This window comes from Schistocerca serialis, chromosome 3 (assembly GCF_023864345.2).
Source record: "Schistocerca serialis cubense isolate TAMUIC-IGC-003099 chromosome 3, iqSchSeri2.2, whole genome shotgun sequence".
Lineage (NCBI taxonomy): Eukaryota > Metazoa > Arthropoda > Insecta > Orthoptera > Acrididae > Schistocerca > Schistocerca serialis.
Genome location: NC_064640.1, coordinates 870,510,035 through 870,528,674, shown reverse-complemented (window position 1 = coordinate 870,528,674; position 18,640 = coordinate 870,510,035).

Genomic DNA, 18,640 nt, shown 5'->3' with positions numbered 1-18,640 from the left:
TTCCTTGACCATTGGAAACTATACATACTACAAAACAAAATTACTTGGTTTTTGATTTAATATTAGTTCACATGGGGCAAATCGAGTGACTTCTTGACTCAAGTTCTTAATGATTCTCTCATGACAGGATTTTAGCTAAGCTGAGCTGAATGCGTTTATGGAACGATGTGTACTGCATAAACTATTCAAATGCTTCACTATTCTTTCACTCTTATTACCTTTCAGAAAGTACCCAGAAATCCGAACATGTTTCATTTTATCTCTTTTCAAGCATTTATGGAATAATATGGAATCAAATTGTGCCCTGATATTGGAATATCAAAGCATAGCCTGCTGACTTTCCTTTAACCAATACGTAAAAATAAACTTAGCTTTTAACTCCCCAACTATTTGACATGCCTCTGCTGCTACTGCCCCCCATGTAAAAGCCTCGCCACTTAGCTGGCTCTTGCAAAATGATATCTTACCTTTTACTTTCCAATGACTGGGTAAAAATCTAGAAAATATTTCATAAAATGTACAAGATGAATTAGATGAATTGATAGTACGGGATCAAACTTGAAAAAAATTTTACACTCGTGTGGAACATTTTCCACTGCCGCGCTCTTACCAGTACGAGATCCACACACCAACACAATTACGCACTGCTCTATATTTCGCTTAACTTCTTTCACCCCTTCAGTATATTTGGCATATATATCTTCATATTCTGATGTACATCAAGCCTGCACCTGAACTAATCGGTCATCTAGAGCTAATTTAACTTCCGTGCACCGCTCCTATAATGTCTTGTGCCTGCCCCTACAATCATCGCCAACCCTTCTCATTTGTCCATTACAATGAATTTCTACCGTTTGGATCCTATTATCACAGTATTCTTTCAGTTCCTGTATTTTTTGGTCTAGTTTACAACCCCAAGAATTAGCAGTTTTATTAATTTCTTCTGTCGAAGAATATATTTTTTGATCAATGTTAATCTCAAGAACTGTAAACTTAGGTCTGAATTTTGCTTAATGTTAGAAAACTTCTGGTCTAAATCTTGCTTAAAACTAAAAAAAACTCTTGCTTAAAGGTAGCAAACATTTGGTCTCAGTCGTGCTTAATGCTAGAAAACATTTGGTTCGTAGCTTGCAAACCTGCTTGGAAGCTTGTCTCCTTGTTAAATGACCTCGCGTTGCCAATGTTTGGTACCCTCCCATCGACCATTGTGTCTGCTTCTGCTTTAATTTCCATTTGAGCACTACTCTCCAATAGACATCCTGGCTCCCCTTCAGAATTATCGACCGCTATGTCGTGGGGGCACACTATAGCGTTAGAGATAAATTCGGGTTTAGTAACATTCACTTCCTAACTCCGCAGGATCCGTCCCTTCTTTACGTGCAGCTCAATAAATTCAAGAGTAGATAAAAAATTTGTACTGTTTTACCTTAGTCCTCATATCACTGCCCGCTGTCACTCACTATTTTCCAATCCAGAATATGTTGTCTTTTGTACCTTCCACGCCGTACATCGTCAGATTACGTACGGCAGAGATGCTATATTCACTGGTCAGCACGGTTTGCTCTTGTTGTTAACTATTAATCTCGGAAAATGTCGCTGCCTTTCCCTGGAACTCTCGCGCACGGGCATATTAATAATTTTCACGTAAAAAATACTCCACTTCTATTAAGTTTCCTTAAACAAAAGTTTATTCTATAGCTTATTTTCAGGCCGCATGCATAAAAATTGCGATAAGGCAGATTTTTACGTATAATAATGTTGGCATAACAATTTGTTCATTGCCTCTCGGAAGTTAACAGGGCGGAACCCTAACAATAAGCTTACTGCCAATGTCTGCAATTGCAGTCGGTTGCTATAATGCGCATTTAATCATAAATATTAGGTACTTCTCTAGATGTAAATATGCAGCACCAAAAATAAAACGACTTCAGACAAACTTCTCAGTTCAAAACTAATTGAACTTGTATTCCATTTACACAATCTAATTTCACATCTCTCCTTTCCCCCAGATACCAAGGAAGTACGTAAACTTACCAGCCAGAATATTATGACCACTCAATAGCCGGAATGCCAACCTTTCGCACAGAATACAGCAGCGACGCGTCGTGGCACCGAAGCAATGAGGCCTTGGTACGGCGCCGTAAGGAGTTGGCACATCTGCACGCACAAGGCACCTATTCCCGTAAATTCCGGGGAGGAAGGCGATAAGTTCTGACGCCACGTTCAGTCACATCCAGGATGTGTTCTATCAGATTCAGCTCGGTCGAATTGGGGGTGGGGGGGAGGGAGAGGGGAGGGGCATCACATCAAATGGAACTGGTCACTATGTTCCTCGAACCACTCTATCACACTCGTGGCCTTGTGACATGGCGTATTATCTTGTTGAAAACTGCCACTGCCGTTGGGAAACATGATCGTCATGGAGGGGTGTACGTGGTCTGCAACCAGTGTGCGATACCCCCCGTCCGTCATGGTTTCTTACACGAGCTTCACTGGACCCATGGACGCCACGTGAATGTTCCCCAGAGCATAACGGAACGGGCGTCATCTTGTCACTGTCCCACATATAGGTGCCAAGGAGTTGTTCCCCTGGAAGACGACGGATTCGTGCCCTCCCATCGGCATGAGGTGTCGGGATTCATCAGATCACGCAACGCTATAGCATTGCGGCAACGATGGTTACGTGCCCATTTCTGTCGTAGTTGGCGATGTCGTAATATTAACTTTGGCAAGTGCATGGGTCGTCGGCTGCAGACGCCTATAGTTAGGAGTGTTCAGTGCACTGTGTGTTCAGTCACACTTGTACTTTTCCCAGCATTACAGCCTGATGTTAGTTCCTCTACAGTTCACCGCCTGCCCTGTTTTACCTGTCTGCCCTGCCTACGACGTCCGATATCTAATGAGGGGTAGCCGCCCTATCCCACGACGTATGGACGTGGGCTCCACTGGGTTTCGCCACGTGTTGAAGTCACTCACCACAGCACATCTCGAACACCCATCAAGTCAAGCAGTTTCCGAAATGCTCTGCCGAACCTCCGGGCCTTCACAGTCTCTCCACGGTCAGACTCAGATGGATAGTGCGCCTCTCCAATTATTCACATGGACAGAACGATCACTGATACTACATGCACTGTGCGTATGTTTGACTAACAGCCATTCCTCGCCAGGTGATGCTGCTACCGCCTGGACGGGTTTATATCGATAGTACGTCGGTGTTCATAATGTTCTGGCTAATAAGTGTAGATTACAATTCAATAACTTTCAGCGAAAAAATAATTTCCATAAAAGCAGAGAACGAATAATGATCTTCTAAATATATCTCTCCTAAGAGTTCTCAGACGCATTTTCTCTGGGATTTCGCAGATATTTTCAATTTTTTTCACAACGTGTATATGGGGTCAGCTGAAACAAATATAGCTCATCAAGTCTTTCATCCTACACCCAGCGTCAATGGAAAGCGTCGGCTTACTTCCCGTTCTAAACAAAATTATTTTTAAAGTGGAATTTTACATTTCTGTTCAACAGAGTGACCCCAAATTAGTTTAGTGCGATATTCGTCCCATCAACGTGTATAAACAGGGAAAGTAAAACACGAAGAATAAGCAGTAGTCAAGCAACGACAGCAGATCCCTGTATATGGCTGCCTGCTACCGCCATGCAGAAGCGCTGCACAATCGCTGCTGGAGCACTGATTATTCTTCGTGTTTGGCTGCTCCTGTTAATGCATACTGATAAAAACAACAACGTACTGGTCTATCTATTGGGCACGTAATTTTTCACTTTAAAAATAATTTTGTTTGTAATTGGAAACAAACCGACGCTTTCTGTCGTCGCTGAGCGTCGAATGAAAGATGTGATGAGCGGGATTTGTTTGGACCGATTCCAGCTACACGTTGCAAAAACTGAATTGCAAATATCTGCCGGACCACCAGTTAAAATGCGCCTGACAACTCATAGCTGAGGCACCAGGCATAGAATAGGTAATACTACCCTTCCGTGTGATAAACGTGGTGTTACTGAAGAGACGTAAAAAATTATCAGATGCAGAGCGCAACATAATTGCAAGATCCGTATGTTATGACGGTGGCAAACTGACTCGCACTAGAGATTAAACAACTATTTTACAATCACGGTGTTAAGAACAGAGCGTAGAGACGCTATCGGCCACTTTCACACGATTACTCAATATTTGCACTACAGTGACGAGACAAGAACAACTGACTTACAGACACACACTTAGAACTGTGTAAGCGCCCGCTTTCATACTGATGATAGCAATATGGCATGAAATCTACAAGACTCTGAAAGCATTAGCCATTCTGAACCATAACCGCTCAACAGCCGCTCACCGCTCTGTTGTTCTTACGTGGGTCCAACGCATATTCATGCCATTCGATGTGCTCAGTAGTATTCAGATGAGGTGCCTAGGACGCCATACGAGATCCCACGGAGAGGTCCTAAAACCAGTCTGTCACGAATCAGGATGGACTGTTTGGATGCAGCTACAGGCCATCTGCGACGGGCTGTAGGCAAACAGCCGGATACAAATGATCGGCCTCTAGCTTTCTCTCAATCGACAGGCGTATCAGAACTCCCACTTAATCTAATGTAAACATCTCCCTCACGAGAATACCGCCACCGCCTGCTTGACCGAGCGAGGTGGCGCAGTGGTTAGCACACTGGACTCGTATTCGGGAGGACGACGTTTCAATTCCGCGTCCGGCCTTCCTGATTTGGGTTTCCGTCATTTCCCTAAATCGCTTCAGGCAAATACCTCTGGCGTGCCACAGGGGAGTGTTATGGGACCACTGCTTTTCACAATATATATAAATGACCTAGTAGATAGTGTCGGAAGTTCCATGCGGCTTTTCGCGGATGATGCTGTAGTATACAGAGAAGTTGCAGCATTAGAAAATTGTAGCGAAATGCAGGAAGATCTGCAGCGGATAGGCACTTGGTGCAGGGAGTGGCAACTGACCCTTAACATAGACAAATGTAATGTATTGCGAATACATAGAAAGAAGGATCCTTTATTGTATGATTGTATGATAGCGGAACAAACACTGGTAGCAGTTACTTCTGTAAAATATCTGGGAGTATGCGTGCGGAACGATTTGAAGTGGAATGATCATATAAAATTAATTGTTGGTAAGGCGGGTACCAGGTTGAGATTCATTGGGAGAGTGCTTAGAAAATGTAGTCCATCAACAAAGGAGGTGGCTTACAAAACACTCGTTCGACCTATACTTGAGTATTGCTCATCAGTGTGGGATCCGTACCAGATCGGTCTGACGGAGGAGATAGAGAAGATCCAAAGAAGAGCGGCGCGTTTCGTCACAGGGTTATTTGGTAACCGTGATAGCGTTACGGAGATGTTTAATAAACTCAAGTGGCAGACTCTGCAAGAGAGGCGCTCTGCATCGCGGTGTAGCTTGCTCGCCAGGTTTCGAGAGGGTGCGTTTCTGGATGAGGTATCGAATATATTGCTTCCCCCTACTTATACCTCCCGAGGCGATCACGAATGTAAAATTAGAGAGATTAGAGCGCGCACGGAGGCTTTCAGACAGTCGTTCTTCCCGCGAACCATACGCGACTGGAACAGGAAAGGGAGGTAATGACAGTGGCACGTAAAGTGCCCTCCGCCACACACCGTTGGGTGGCTTGCGGAGTATAAATGTAGATGTAGATGTAGATGGTTCCTCTGACAGGGCACGGCTGACTTCCTTCCCCATCCTTCCCTAATCCGATGAGACAAATGACCTCGATGTTTGGATCTTCGCCCAAATCAAGCAATCAATAACCACCTGCTTGAACGGTGTCCTGTTTGTAAACGGGCGTACCATGCCATCGGAGTATAAAAATGTGTAACGCGTTCAAGAGTCCTGGCGAGTTTCTAGAATGCCTCGCACGCCAGATGGTGATGTGTCTTTTTTTTTTTTTTTTTTTTTTTAAATCGACCCTTGAGAAAACCATGTGGAGTCATCCACGTAAGTAAGACAGACGTTAGACGCTGTGCGAAACAGAAATGGTTAAATTTCAACTACAGATTTTCTAGTGCACGAGAGTCCGTGATACTAAGAACTGATTATTGGCATTATTCCTGCGTAGTATTTTCCTCCATTTATCTAAGAAGCTGAGCGCAGATTTGGAAACCCAGGAGAGCAGAGTTCCCAGAGTCGTCATTAATTCTGCAGACAGTGTAGCATTATCCTTCACCAACTTGTGCTGAAATCATACTTGCACGTGGGAATCTTAAAATACTCTGCGTGGTCTCGCCCCGTCGTGTACTCAATCTGCCAAGAGTATCCTTGCACGTGGATATAGGCTCGTATATCACACAAAATAGCATCGTACGAAGTTGTTGATGTAACTTACAGATCAAGTCTCACGTTTGGATCGATGATTGTGAAGAAATAGCTTAGTTCAAACATGGGTAGTCATCTTACAGAACTGGCTAATCGGATATTCGGTCCTGCGTATACACTACCTGGTCAGAAGCATCCTGACACCTATTAGTGGACATTAATACGATGTTTCTCCACTCTTTGTCTTTACGACAGCTTGAGCTCTGCTGGGGACACTTTCAATGACGTGTCAGAACATCTGTGGCAGAATGGCGGCCTATTCTTCCACAAGCACCGAAATCAGAGTAGGTAGTAATGTTGAATTCTGGGGCCTGACGCAAAGTCGACGTTACAACTCATCCCAAAAATATTCCATTGGGTCCACTTCAGAACTCAGGAAGGCCAGTCCATTCAAAGAATGGTACTGTCCACAAAACAATACCTCATGGATGTTGCTTCACGACAGGCTACATTGTCCCGCTGTTCCTCTACTGTACATTGTATGCAAATTATCTAAAATCGGTTCATATCCTTCCATATTTAGCGTTTTCTTAAGCGCAACGTTAGGATCACATCATAGCTCCGAAAAATACCTCGATATCTTAACAATTCTTCCGCACTTTACTTCTGACCTACACATGGTGACAGGCAAAGTTCTTCAGTATTTCGCCAATCCAAAACTCTTCCACAGGGTATAGTTTGATTCATCATTCCAAATCGTCCGTTTCCAGCCATCAACAGTTCAGTAGCATCCCTCTTTACAACACCTTAGACGTCGTTTAGCATTGCCAACAGATATATGTGCTTTATGAGGAACAGCTGGACAATTGTGCCCCGCTCTTTGTAACTCCCCACACACAGTAACTATGCTGTCTGGCTACCGGTAGCACTTCGGAACTCACAAGTGATTCGTTCCGATGATTCCACGCGGTGCTGTACAATCACGCTCTGCACTGCTCGACGGTCCCTGTCCGTCAGTACAGGAGGTCTGACTGGTCTCGGTTTAGCTGTGGTTGTTCCTTAGCGTTACCACATTACAGTCACATCACCAGTAGCCGACTTGTGAAGCTTTAGAAGGGTTGGAATGTCCATGACGGATTAGTTACTCAGGTGGCATCTGTTGTAACAGCGACGGGAACCGTCGCGGGGTGGCCGTGAACGAAAGTGCGGAGGGACCGAACGGGAGCGGCCCGCGAACAAAGACGGGCGAACGGGGAAGGATGGACACACACAACGACAGACGACCGAGCAAGACACCAAGAACAGCAACACACAAAAAGCAACGGGGTCACAAGCGAAAACCTCACGAAATCAACAACGTCCACTCAGACACAGAAACAAGCAAAGTAAACACGATGTCTGTAAGCGAGATATCAAGTGACTCACGCGAATATCTGACTGCCTCGCTGAGTTTTTTTTTTCTTTATTTTGACTTCATTCCCCTGCCCCATATCGGCAGGGGAGGGCTGTCAGCGGCACAATCCGCCGCTCTTCAGCCAAGTGACATGACAACTAAAACAAGAATAAAATATTACATATATAAGGCGATAAAGAACGGGAACACAAAACAGAATAAGGGGAGAAAATGGAGGTAAAAATACACTAACATGGAGACGTTCATGGGGGACAATGAAAAAAGTCACCAGAAAGTTAAAAACACAGTTGGCGATTCTTAAGACACAAAGAAGACACTGAATGCACATGCACAGGTTAAAAGTCGGCCACAGTATTAAAAACACTCCAGAACAACTCACTTAAAACCCACTTTGAGCACACATGATGAAGAATAAAACTGCCAGGTGGGACCTGCCGAGAGAAACGTCAGAGAGGGAAAAGGAGGGGAGAGCAAGGGGCAGCAGAGGAGGCGGCGGGATGAAGAGAGTAGGGGTGTCTGCGGGTACATTAAGAGGCAGGAGACATGTGGGGCAGGAGATGAAGAGGGAAGACAATGCAGGAGGGAGTGCAGAGACACTGAAAGGGAGCCCAAGAGAAGGAGGAGGAGTAGGAGGGGGAAGCCACTCAGCAGATGGGAGGGGGAGGAGAAAGAGCCCTGAGGTGGAGGCAGGAAGATGCGTTAGAGTTTGTAGGAAGGGTAGATGTCAGGGCGAAGCTCATCATCTGGGAGGGGTAGACGGTGGAAGTCGTGTTGGGAAAGGAGATGGAGGGTGTGGAGATGGAGAGAGAGTGGGACACAGAGGTACAGGCGTGGCAACGGGTTGGGGGTGGAGAGGAAGGAAAACACCAGGGGGTGAGGGGGATCGAGGTGGCAGAGAATATATATTGTTCGGATGTGTTCAAGGAAAAGGAGAAGGTGGGAGAAGGGGATGAGGTAGTAGAGGATGCACGTGGTGGATGGAAGGCGGATGCGGAAGGCGAGGCAGAGCGCATGGCGTTCGAGGATTTGGAGGGCTTTATAGAACTGGGGAGGGGCGGAAATCCAAGCTACGCTGGCATAACAGAGGATGGGGCGGATCAAGGATTTGTAGGTGTGAAGGATGGTGGAAGGATGCAGACCCCACGTCCGGCCGGACAGGAGTTGCAGGAGGCGGAGGCGGTTGTGAGCTTTGTGTTGGATGGTGAGGAGATGGGGAGTCCAGGTGAGGTGGCGGTCGAGGGTGAGGCCAAGGTATTTGAGGGTAGGAGTGAGGTGGATAGGATGGCCATAAATGGTGATTCGCTGAGTAAGAGGCAGGCGCTTAAATACATGATAGAGTACGTCGCTATTGGCTGCTGGGGCGACGTGCTCCACAGTGGCGCCCTCACATTATACGCGGGCCAGGAGCGCGCGCAGCCACGGCTTAGGGCGCAATGGCTGCAGAGATCTCTAGTGGTTATCGGGGTCCATGCCGTCTGGCGCGGATTCGAAACCAGAGCATCCAATATGTAGTCGGCATTTGATTTCACTGAGCTCTCCTGACTGCCCTATTGTGCTGTTGCTGCTTCTCTACTGACAAAACAACATCTCCTTCCTCCTTTTACACTGGCAGAGCCACCTCTAGTGACATCTAGAGGTCAATTCCACATTAAATAGGAGTGTCCCAATACTTTTAATCAAATAGTTTATATATTTCCTTGTGAGTGGAGCCAGGTTTTTGGTCAAACAACTTAACTTTTGTAAAAAATTACATATAGTTTCTCCACGAAGGCTTACAAGGCATTCTCTTGAAACTGAGATTCCCTCATAAATACTTTCATGGCTTCACGAATAAATGCCATAATACAGCCCCAAGTTCTTGAGTTCGATACCCAATCGATCTCAGGAGGTTTTCTGCCATTTATCACCTCTTTCACAATTGAGACTGATTTGTTAATGTGAAAAATGCCAAATGGCACCACAGTTTTGGGAATACACTGCAAGTCTGCGCGTAACACTTTGGGAAATCAGTTCCAAGGTCGGAAGAAGGCCAGGAGCATGCTTTTGGTGCACGAATCAACCCTCAAGTTGATGATAAAGTCACACTAAAACATTTATACCTCAGTTGTAAGGTGATTCGTTGGTTTTCACAAGTAGCGAGTTTTTTTTATGTTTGCTACGTGGTGCCGCGACGTAGCCATAAGTGTTGGTTCTTATTTAGTTTTTATTGTAAACTGTTCGTCACCAATCCATTTCATGCGCTTCCTCAGCCTAGGTGTAAGTGTAATAGGCGACAGTACACTTCCATGCAGGTACTATAGTCAACACCCCGTGTTACGTGTGCCATTGATCTAAGCACGTTAATGTTTCTCTCACATTTTGTTACTATTTGATCAATATGTGCCGTATGATGACTGGTGTGCAAAACATAAGGACGAAAGTCAAGGTGTCACTGCTAAGTAATATAGTTTGATGAAACTTGGACTATACATAAAAAGAACTGCTACAGTATAGTACATAAGCTAACTGAAAAAATACGCAATGAGACCAACGCAAATGACACTTTTATTCAAAGACAATGACACACATCAAAAAAGTTTTGTATCACCCCGGTTCCCACAACTCATGAAGATAGACGTTGACTGTGGATATTGAATCACAGTCACAGTCCCTTTGACTGTTCAGAGATGTCACTAAACCCGCCCAAAAATGTAAACAACCATGCATGAGCAGAGCCTATTAAACGGAGGGCGTCCAACAGCCGATCACTTCCAGTCATTCCACCAGCAAAGAGGTACACAGCTCGTGTTATCTGTAGTTAAACAATGCCTAGACGGGCAATACAGCGGTTCGATAGCGTCCGCATTGTTACTTTGTACCAGGAAGGGCTCTCAACAAGGGAAGTGTCCAGGCGTCTCGCACTGAACCAAAGCGGTGTTGTTCGGACTTGAAGGAGATACAGAGAGACAGGAATTGCTCAGGCCTCCCAAGGGCTACTACTGCAGTGAATAACCGATACCTGCGGATTATGCCTCGGAGGAACCCTGACAGCAACGCCACCATGTTGAATAATGCTTTTCGTGCAGCCACAGGTTGTCGTCTTACGACTCAAACTGTGCGCAATAGGCTGCACGATACACAGCTTCACCCCCAACGTCCATCGCAAGGTCCATCTTTGCAACAGCGACACCATGCAGCGCGGTACAGATTGGCCCAACAACATACCGAATGGACCGCTCAGGATTAGCATCAGGTTCTCTTCACCGATGTGTGTCCCATATACCTTCAACCATAAAATCGTCGGAGACGTGTTTGGAGGCGACCTGGTCAGGCTGAAGACCTTAGACACACTGTTCATCGAGTGCAACAAGGTGGAGGTTCCCAGACGTTCTTGGGTGGCATTATGTGTGGCCGACGTACGCCGCTGTTGGTCATGGAAGGCGCCTTAACGCCTGTACGACACATGAATACCATCCTCCAACCGATAGTGCAACCATATCGGTAGCATATTGGCGAGCATTCGTCTTCATGGACGACAATTCGCTCCCCCATCGTGCACATCTTGTGAATGACTTCCTTCAGGATAACGACAACGCTCGACCAGAGTGGCCAACATGTTCTCCAGACATGAACCCTATCGAGCATGCTTGGGGTAGATTGAAAAGGGATGTTTATGGACGACGTGACCCACCAACTACTCTGAGGGATCTACGCCGAATCGCCGTTGAGGAGTGGGACAATTTGGACCAACAGTGCCTTGATAAACTTGTGTATGGTATGTCATGACGAATACAGGCATGCATCAGTGCAAGAGGACGTGCTGCTGGGTTTTAGAGGTACCGGTGTGTACAGCAATCTGTACCACCACCTCTGAAGGTCTCACTGTATGGTGGTACAACATGCAATGTGTGGTTTTCATGAGCAATAAAAATGGCGGAAATGATAGTTATGTTGATCTCCATTCCAATTGTTGATGTTGGAGCATGTGGACGTGCAGCAATACGCCCCCGCAACTGAATCCATAGGTGCCAGATGGAATTTTTAAGTCGGGGAAACGAGCATGCCAGTCCATTCGCGGTATATCCTCTCGTTCCAAGAGCTCTTCCACATATGCTGTTCAATGCGGTCACACAGTGCTTTCCATAAAAATGAAGTCCGTGCCGAACGCACCCCTGAAAAGACGCACATGGGGAAGGAGTTCAGTGGCACAATAACGCCGACAGTTGAGCGTCCCGTGTTCAAAGATTTTGACGTCAGTACGTCCGTGCAACATTATGCCTCCCCAGACCGAAGCACCTGGAAACCAAAACTATCATTTTCGACTCTGCTGGCCGTCGTCCCACACCTCGCTAGAGATGTGATCAGGTAATGCATTCAGGAACATTGTTGAACACGATCGTTTTGGTGCTCTAGGAGTTATAGTGTGGGAGCGCCTAATACTGCATGGGCCTACTGACCTCCAGATCATAAACACGATACAGTCACTGGTCAGCTAAACTAAGACTAGCCAGATTTCATGCACTGACGAACACGGACCGCCGAGCATTGCGGAAGCTGCCTGAAAAAAATCACATGACGACAGTGAAAAGAACCACTCGTGAGTTCCAAAGTACTACCAGAACTCCAGCTAACACAATTACTGTGCGTGGGGAGTTAACACTAGAACGGTGGAGTTTCTGACATTCCTAAAACGGCACAAAGGATTCGTTTTGACCCCACATAAATATTTTTATATTTGAGTTAAACAAGTACTTTGTGTTAGCGTTTGTTAATCCCTATCTGTTTTACAGTAATGACAACAGTTATTTCACACGATAATTAATAGTCACCTATTTATTGCAACAAAATTACGTACAAATTTATTATTGCTAACGTTAACAAGATTCCTAGACTGTAAATTTTCATTTATAAAATATTTGCACAATTTCTAGACACATTTAATGTATTTGGTCCATATTATACTTGCATGTATTCTACACACAGCTTTGTATTCCTTTGCAATCAAGTCACTGGAATCTGCTAGACTCACTTAGCACAGGTGTTGTCTGCTTTACGCGCACATATTCCGAATACGCCTTGTAGCACTTTACACAGTTTTCGCTGATGTTGTTTCCTTTTCAAAGCTGATTTGGCAGTTGATTTTATTCCTGTATCCTCTTCCTTTATCTTATGTTCTTGCTCTTTAGTCCCCAGCTGAAGTATGAACTTCTTCCTTTCCATTTCCTTGTTCGTCACTTTGTTATAGATGACCCACGCATTTATTACCGTTATGTCCAAGAAGCTGCAGAAGACATGCATTGACCATCTCCTACATGCAACCATTCCAGTATATTTACGGGTCATTTGATCAATCACGTCCACTGCATATTTTCTTGCATTGTACACATATCAAAAAAAGTTGTGCATCACTTCAGTTCCGAGAGTTCCAGAACCTGTACAGAAAATTGGAATGAGATCAACATAAATATCATTTCCGCCCTTTTTATTGGTCATGAAAACCACACATTGCATGTTGTACCACGATACAGTGAGACCTTCAGAGGTGGTGGTCCACATTGCTGTACACACCGATACCTGTAATACTCAGTAGGACATCATCTTGCATTGATGCGTGTCTGTATTCGCCGTGGCATATTATCCACAAGTTCATCAACGCACTGCTGGTCCAGATTGTCCCACTCCTCAACTGCGATTCGGCGTAGATCCCTCAGAGTGGTTGTTGGGTTACGTCGTCCATAAACAGCCCTTCTCAATCAATGCCAGGCATGTCTAGAGAACATGTTGGCTACTCTAGTCGAGCGATGTCGTTATCCTGAAGGAAATCATTCACAAGATGTGCACGATGGGGGAGTGAATTGTCGTCCATGAAGACGAATGCCTCGCCAATATGTTGCCGACATGGTTGCACTATCGGTCGGAAGATGGCATTCACGTATCATGCAGCTGTTGCGGCGCCTTCCATGACCATCAGTCAGCTCCACATAATGCCACCCCAAAACAGCAGGGAACCTCCACCGTGCTGCACTCGATGAACAGTGTGTCTAAGGACTTCAGCCTGACCGGGTTGCCTCCAAGCACGTCTCCGACGATTGTCTGGTTGAAGGCATATGCGACACTCAGCGGTGAAGAGAACGTGATGGCAATCCTGAGCGGTCCATTCGGCATGTCGTTGGGCCCATCCATACCGCACTGCATGGTGTCGTCGTTGCAAAGGTGGACCTCGCCATGGACGCCATAAGTGAAGTTGCGCATCATGCAGCGTATTGCGCACAGTTTGAGTCGTAACACGACCTCCTGTGGCTGCTTGAAAAGCATTATTCAACATGGAGGCGTTGCTGTCAGGGTTCCTCCGAGCCATAATCCGTAGGCAGCGATCATCCACTGCAATAGTAGCCCTTGGGCAGCCTGAGCGAGGCATCTCATCGACAGTTCCTGCTTCTCTGTATCTCCCCCATATCTGAACAACATCGCTTTGGTTCACTCGGAGATGCCTGGACACTTCCCTTGTTGAGAGCTCTTAGTGACACAAAGTAACAATGTGGACACGATCGAACAGCAGTACTGACCGTCTAGGCATGGCTGAGCTACAGACAACACGAGCCGTGTACCTCTTACCTGGTGGAATAACTGGAAGTGATCGACTGTCAGACCACCTCCTTCTAATAGGCGCTGCTCATGCATGGTTGTTTACATCTTTGAACGGGTTTAGCCGGCCGGAGTGGCCGATCGGTTCTAGGCGCTACAGTCTGGAACCGCGCGACCGCTACGATCGCAGGTTCGAATCCTGCCTCGGGCATGGATGTGTGTAATGTCCTTAGGTTAGTTAGGTTTAAGTAGTTCTAAGTTCTAGGGGACTGATGACCTCAGATGTTAAGTCCCATAGTGCTCAGAGCCATTTGAACCATTTTTGAACGGGTTTAGTGACATATCTGAACAGCCAAAGGGACTGTGTCTGTGATTCAATATCCACACCCAACGTCTATCTTCGGGGGTTCTAGAAACTGGACTGATGCAAAACTCTTTTTGATATGTGTAGTATATGGTTTCAGGTTTTCTTCGTTCCTTCCTTGCTTACTGCTACATCCCCATTCATGTACTCAGAAGAATGACATTTTTATTCTTCTTTCTTTGATATACCGTCTCGGTGCAGTCTGTGCTGCTATTATGGTGCAGGATGGCGGCGGTACGTATTTCAAAATTGGGCTTCCTTGCTTCATCGGCGATTTCACGACTGATATTGTTCATTGTACCAAATAATGAAATTTCCTTTTCTTTTAGTTTCTTAGCAAGTTGAAGACACGTAAAGAAGTTATCTGTCGTCGCATTTCTCCCTCGATATACAAATGGCTGCATGAGATGCGGAGCGACGTACTCGCCATATGGTTGCTTGTTGTTTATCTCTAAGCATGTCTTCTTTGCCGAGGTATGGGAAGCATTATATACATACTTTTTCGTTACATCGACAGCCAACTAGAATTTGAGATCGTATTTGTCTGTTGTAGTGAGCTGCAGTGTGATTCATAGTATGAGAGGCTGAATATCGAATCTTACGTGACGTTGTTGTGTCAGTACAGGCGATTACTTCGTTGATGGTAGGCAAAATCTGGTCAGAACAACTTATTGTAATATTACTAGAGTAAGCTACATTGTCTGACGTTGCTTTTAACCTACGTATTTTAGTGCTGCTAGAGCCTGTTCATACAGTATATCTCCTATCAGTTAGAGGTATCTGAAGGGTTGAGAGGTGGCATGAGCCCCCTCTCGTATTTCTATCTTATTCTGGGTAATTCGATTTTCCTCTCTAATTGCATGCGGTGAAGAGTTGCTATTCCTTCACAGGCGGACTTCCCACGCAGCGTCTCTCGTCACCCCGGGTGGTCCGGTGACAGGCGGGTTCTGCTGATCTTGAAAGGGTTATGCCGACGGGTGTGAGGGAGTCGAGTGGATGCTTTCCAGACGCCGACATTGTCAGAAGAGCAGGGGCGACACGCCCACACGGGCCTGAAGGAGCGGCTGGGGCTAGAGATTCCGTTACTTAGCAGAAACTTAGTGAAAACACTTTCTGACGGGCTACCAGCGAAGCGTGGGAATGACTTGTGTTCCCAGGCAGTCTTGGCGGGCAAATTCCCGCGTTTTCTGCAAAATCATAACTGTGTATGGCTTGCTCAGGGGATAGCTCTGTGACGTAGCAAAATCGGCGCAGAAATCGGCGCCAAGTATCTCCATTGGTGGAATAGTAGTGCTTCGGCAATAGAGTGGAATTTTCCGCCGCTTTTCGAGTTGCTGATTGGCACGTTTTAACCACGGCCACTGTCGTGGGGGCGGGAATGTTCTGTGTTCGGCTTGTACGGGTGCTCTTGAGAGAGTCGGCTCTCACCTTTCGGTCGGAGGAGGTTACAAGACTGAGCTCTCGCTGCTCTGGGCAGCCTACCTTCTGTTGGCTGTCTAATATACTTTCATTTAATTGTAACTGTTTTAAAAAGTTGCTGAAGTTTCGACATCAACGTAACTTTCCGAGTACAGTTGGCAATTGAGCGTTCTGCATACAAGCGGCCTATGTTGTCCGTCTTGAGCAGTTTTGGCTAAAGTTTACTGTATCGGAGTTACTGTGTGACTTCGCTTGTCAAAATCAGTCACTGCACCGTCAGTGACTGTGTAGCGAGCGTTCTTCGTCTCCCTCAGAGGCGTATTTGTGTTGCTAGGAAGTCTTTAGTATGGAACAACCAGACCAGGATAATTTGTTTCGGGCTATACTCGCAACATTATCATCACCATGACGGGACGTCGAAGCAACCAGCCATCGCCTCCGGTATGCCAGATCGTGTCCTTGCAGGTAAGAAGACAGCTTGGTAATGTATGTCCGCAGAACCGGAAAATCAGGGAATTTTGCTATGTGACAATCAGAGCTCAGCAGAGCGCGCCTGTTCCCGTCTTTTCTAACGTGGTTCTGTCTTGGGTGTTGAGTTCTCACTACTGTAGCAGCAATTAATGTTGGGTTGGCTGGGTGTATCTCTTAAGATTTGAGTTGTAAGGAATTGGCTCCACATACCACTTGGTCGTAAATGTCACAATCTAGTTTATGTACAACTTCACGTTCACAGCATTTGTTTGAGTATCCAGTTTGACGTTTTGTAAATGTTTCATGTGGTTTTGTTTATTATTTTGAGTTTAGTCATAATAAATCAAACTGTTATTTTGGACAGAACTTTCAGTCTGTGGATCAGTAAAGCAACCCTTTCATTTCTCACTACGTTAATGATACTTTCCTTTATCAAATTAAATTATTGCAGGTGCCAAACTCTTTTCTACTCCACTTGCAGGGTCGATTACAGTCAGTTCACGTTTCTTCTTAATCCATGTGCAACAGCAAAAGTCGGAGTTAGAAAGGGGGGGGGGGGGCTTAGAGCATCATTTCCATATGAAGAGTCTAGAAGAATTTAGTGTTAAATGCACTGCTTGCCCCGGCACGTCGCAGGGTGGCGCAGTACACCTGCCCAGAGTACCGACCTGAACCCAATGGAACACATCTGGGATGAGTTTGAACCTCGACTTCGCGCCAAGCCCCAGCGACCAACATCACTACCATATCTGGTTTCGGCTCTTGAGGGAGAATAGACCGCTATTGCTCCACATACATGCAGTCATTTCATTGAAAGCGCTCCCAACAGAGTTCAAAAGCCCATAAAGGCGAAGAGTGGCCAACATCACTACCATTTCTGGTTTCGGCTCTTGAGGAAGAATAGACTGCTATTGCTCCACATACACGCAGTCATTTCATTGAAAGCGCTCCCAACAGAGTTCAAAAGCCCATAAAGGCGAAGAGTGGCCACACCCCCTATTAATGTCCACTACTTCGGGATACTTTTGATCAGAACGCTTATAAGTCTAACAGGAAATGGAATGACTAGTATGGTACAAGGTACCCTCCTCGGCTTACTGTATGGTGGATTGTGGAGGAGGAATGTAGCTGTAGATGCAGTGCTAGAAATGTTGACTTAGAGCAGCTATACTTGCTATGAAGTGGTTCCGGCAGCCAGTACTGCACGTTGAATTTCATCTAGCTTTATTGTACCACTAGTCAGCGTTAGAAGGCATTTCACGTCTTCGGGAATTGTCGTGGTTTCCTTTTTTAAATTATCGCCACAGATAAGTCAGAGGCGTTAAACCTGTTGCGTGCGCAAGAAATTTTGTCCTTTCCGAACGACCAATCCAACTATCTTAGAATGATCTATTAAGAGGAACTGTAATTATCTGTGCTGAATGGGCGGTACATCCGTCATGTTCGTACTTCACAGATTTCCTAATGTCCACTGGGGCGTCTTCCAATAACTGCATCAGAATTACTGTTTGAAACGGTAGATACTTGTGACTGTCAAGAGTCCTATCAATTAAACAGCGCACAGACAAACCGAGGTCGCTGTTTATCCATACCTCTCTGCCAGAGTCCTAATGAATATTACGGGGATTGATTTTCCAGTGGTTTGTAAACGATGCTTCATCTGCCGTGACCTCTTGATGAAAGAAAATGTGGGAAGGAATGCAATACACGCAGAACAACACTTTGGCCGATGGCACTTGCACATCAAGATGTCTCGCAGTGACATGATCGGCGTATTTTATCCGTAACACTTCCAGGTTCTTGAATTTTTTTTATAATGCTTTCATGCAATTTTCAGGATATCGGTTTTCATGCAATCAGTCTTCTGCGGTTAACATAAAACCTTTCTGGGCATAGTCTACATCGAATTGTAAAATAAACGTCACTCAGTAAAGCCGACATTTCAGCCACGGTTACAGTGGTCTTCTTGAAGGTCTTCGATTGTATTTGTATTCCTGGTACTATTTTTATTTTTTATTTAACTACGTCGTATAAAATTATTACATGGAATGATAATCAGTTTCAGAAAGTTTTTCGCTTCACTGTTTCCATGTAAGCTCAACT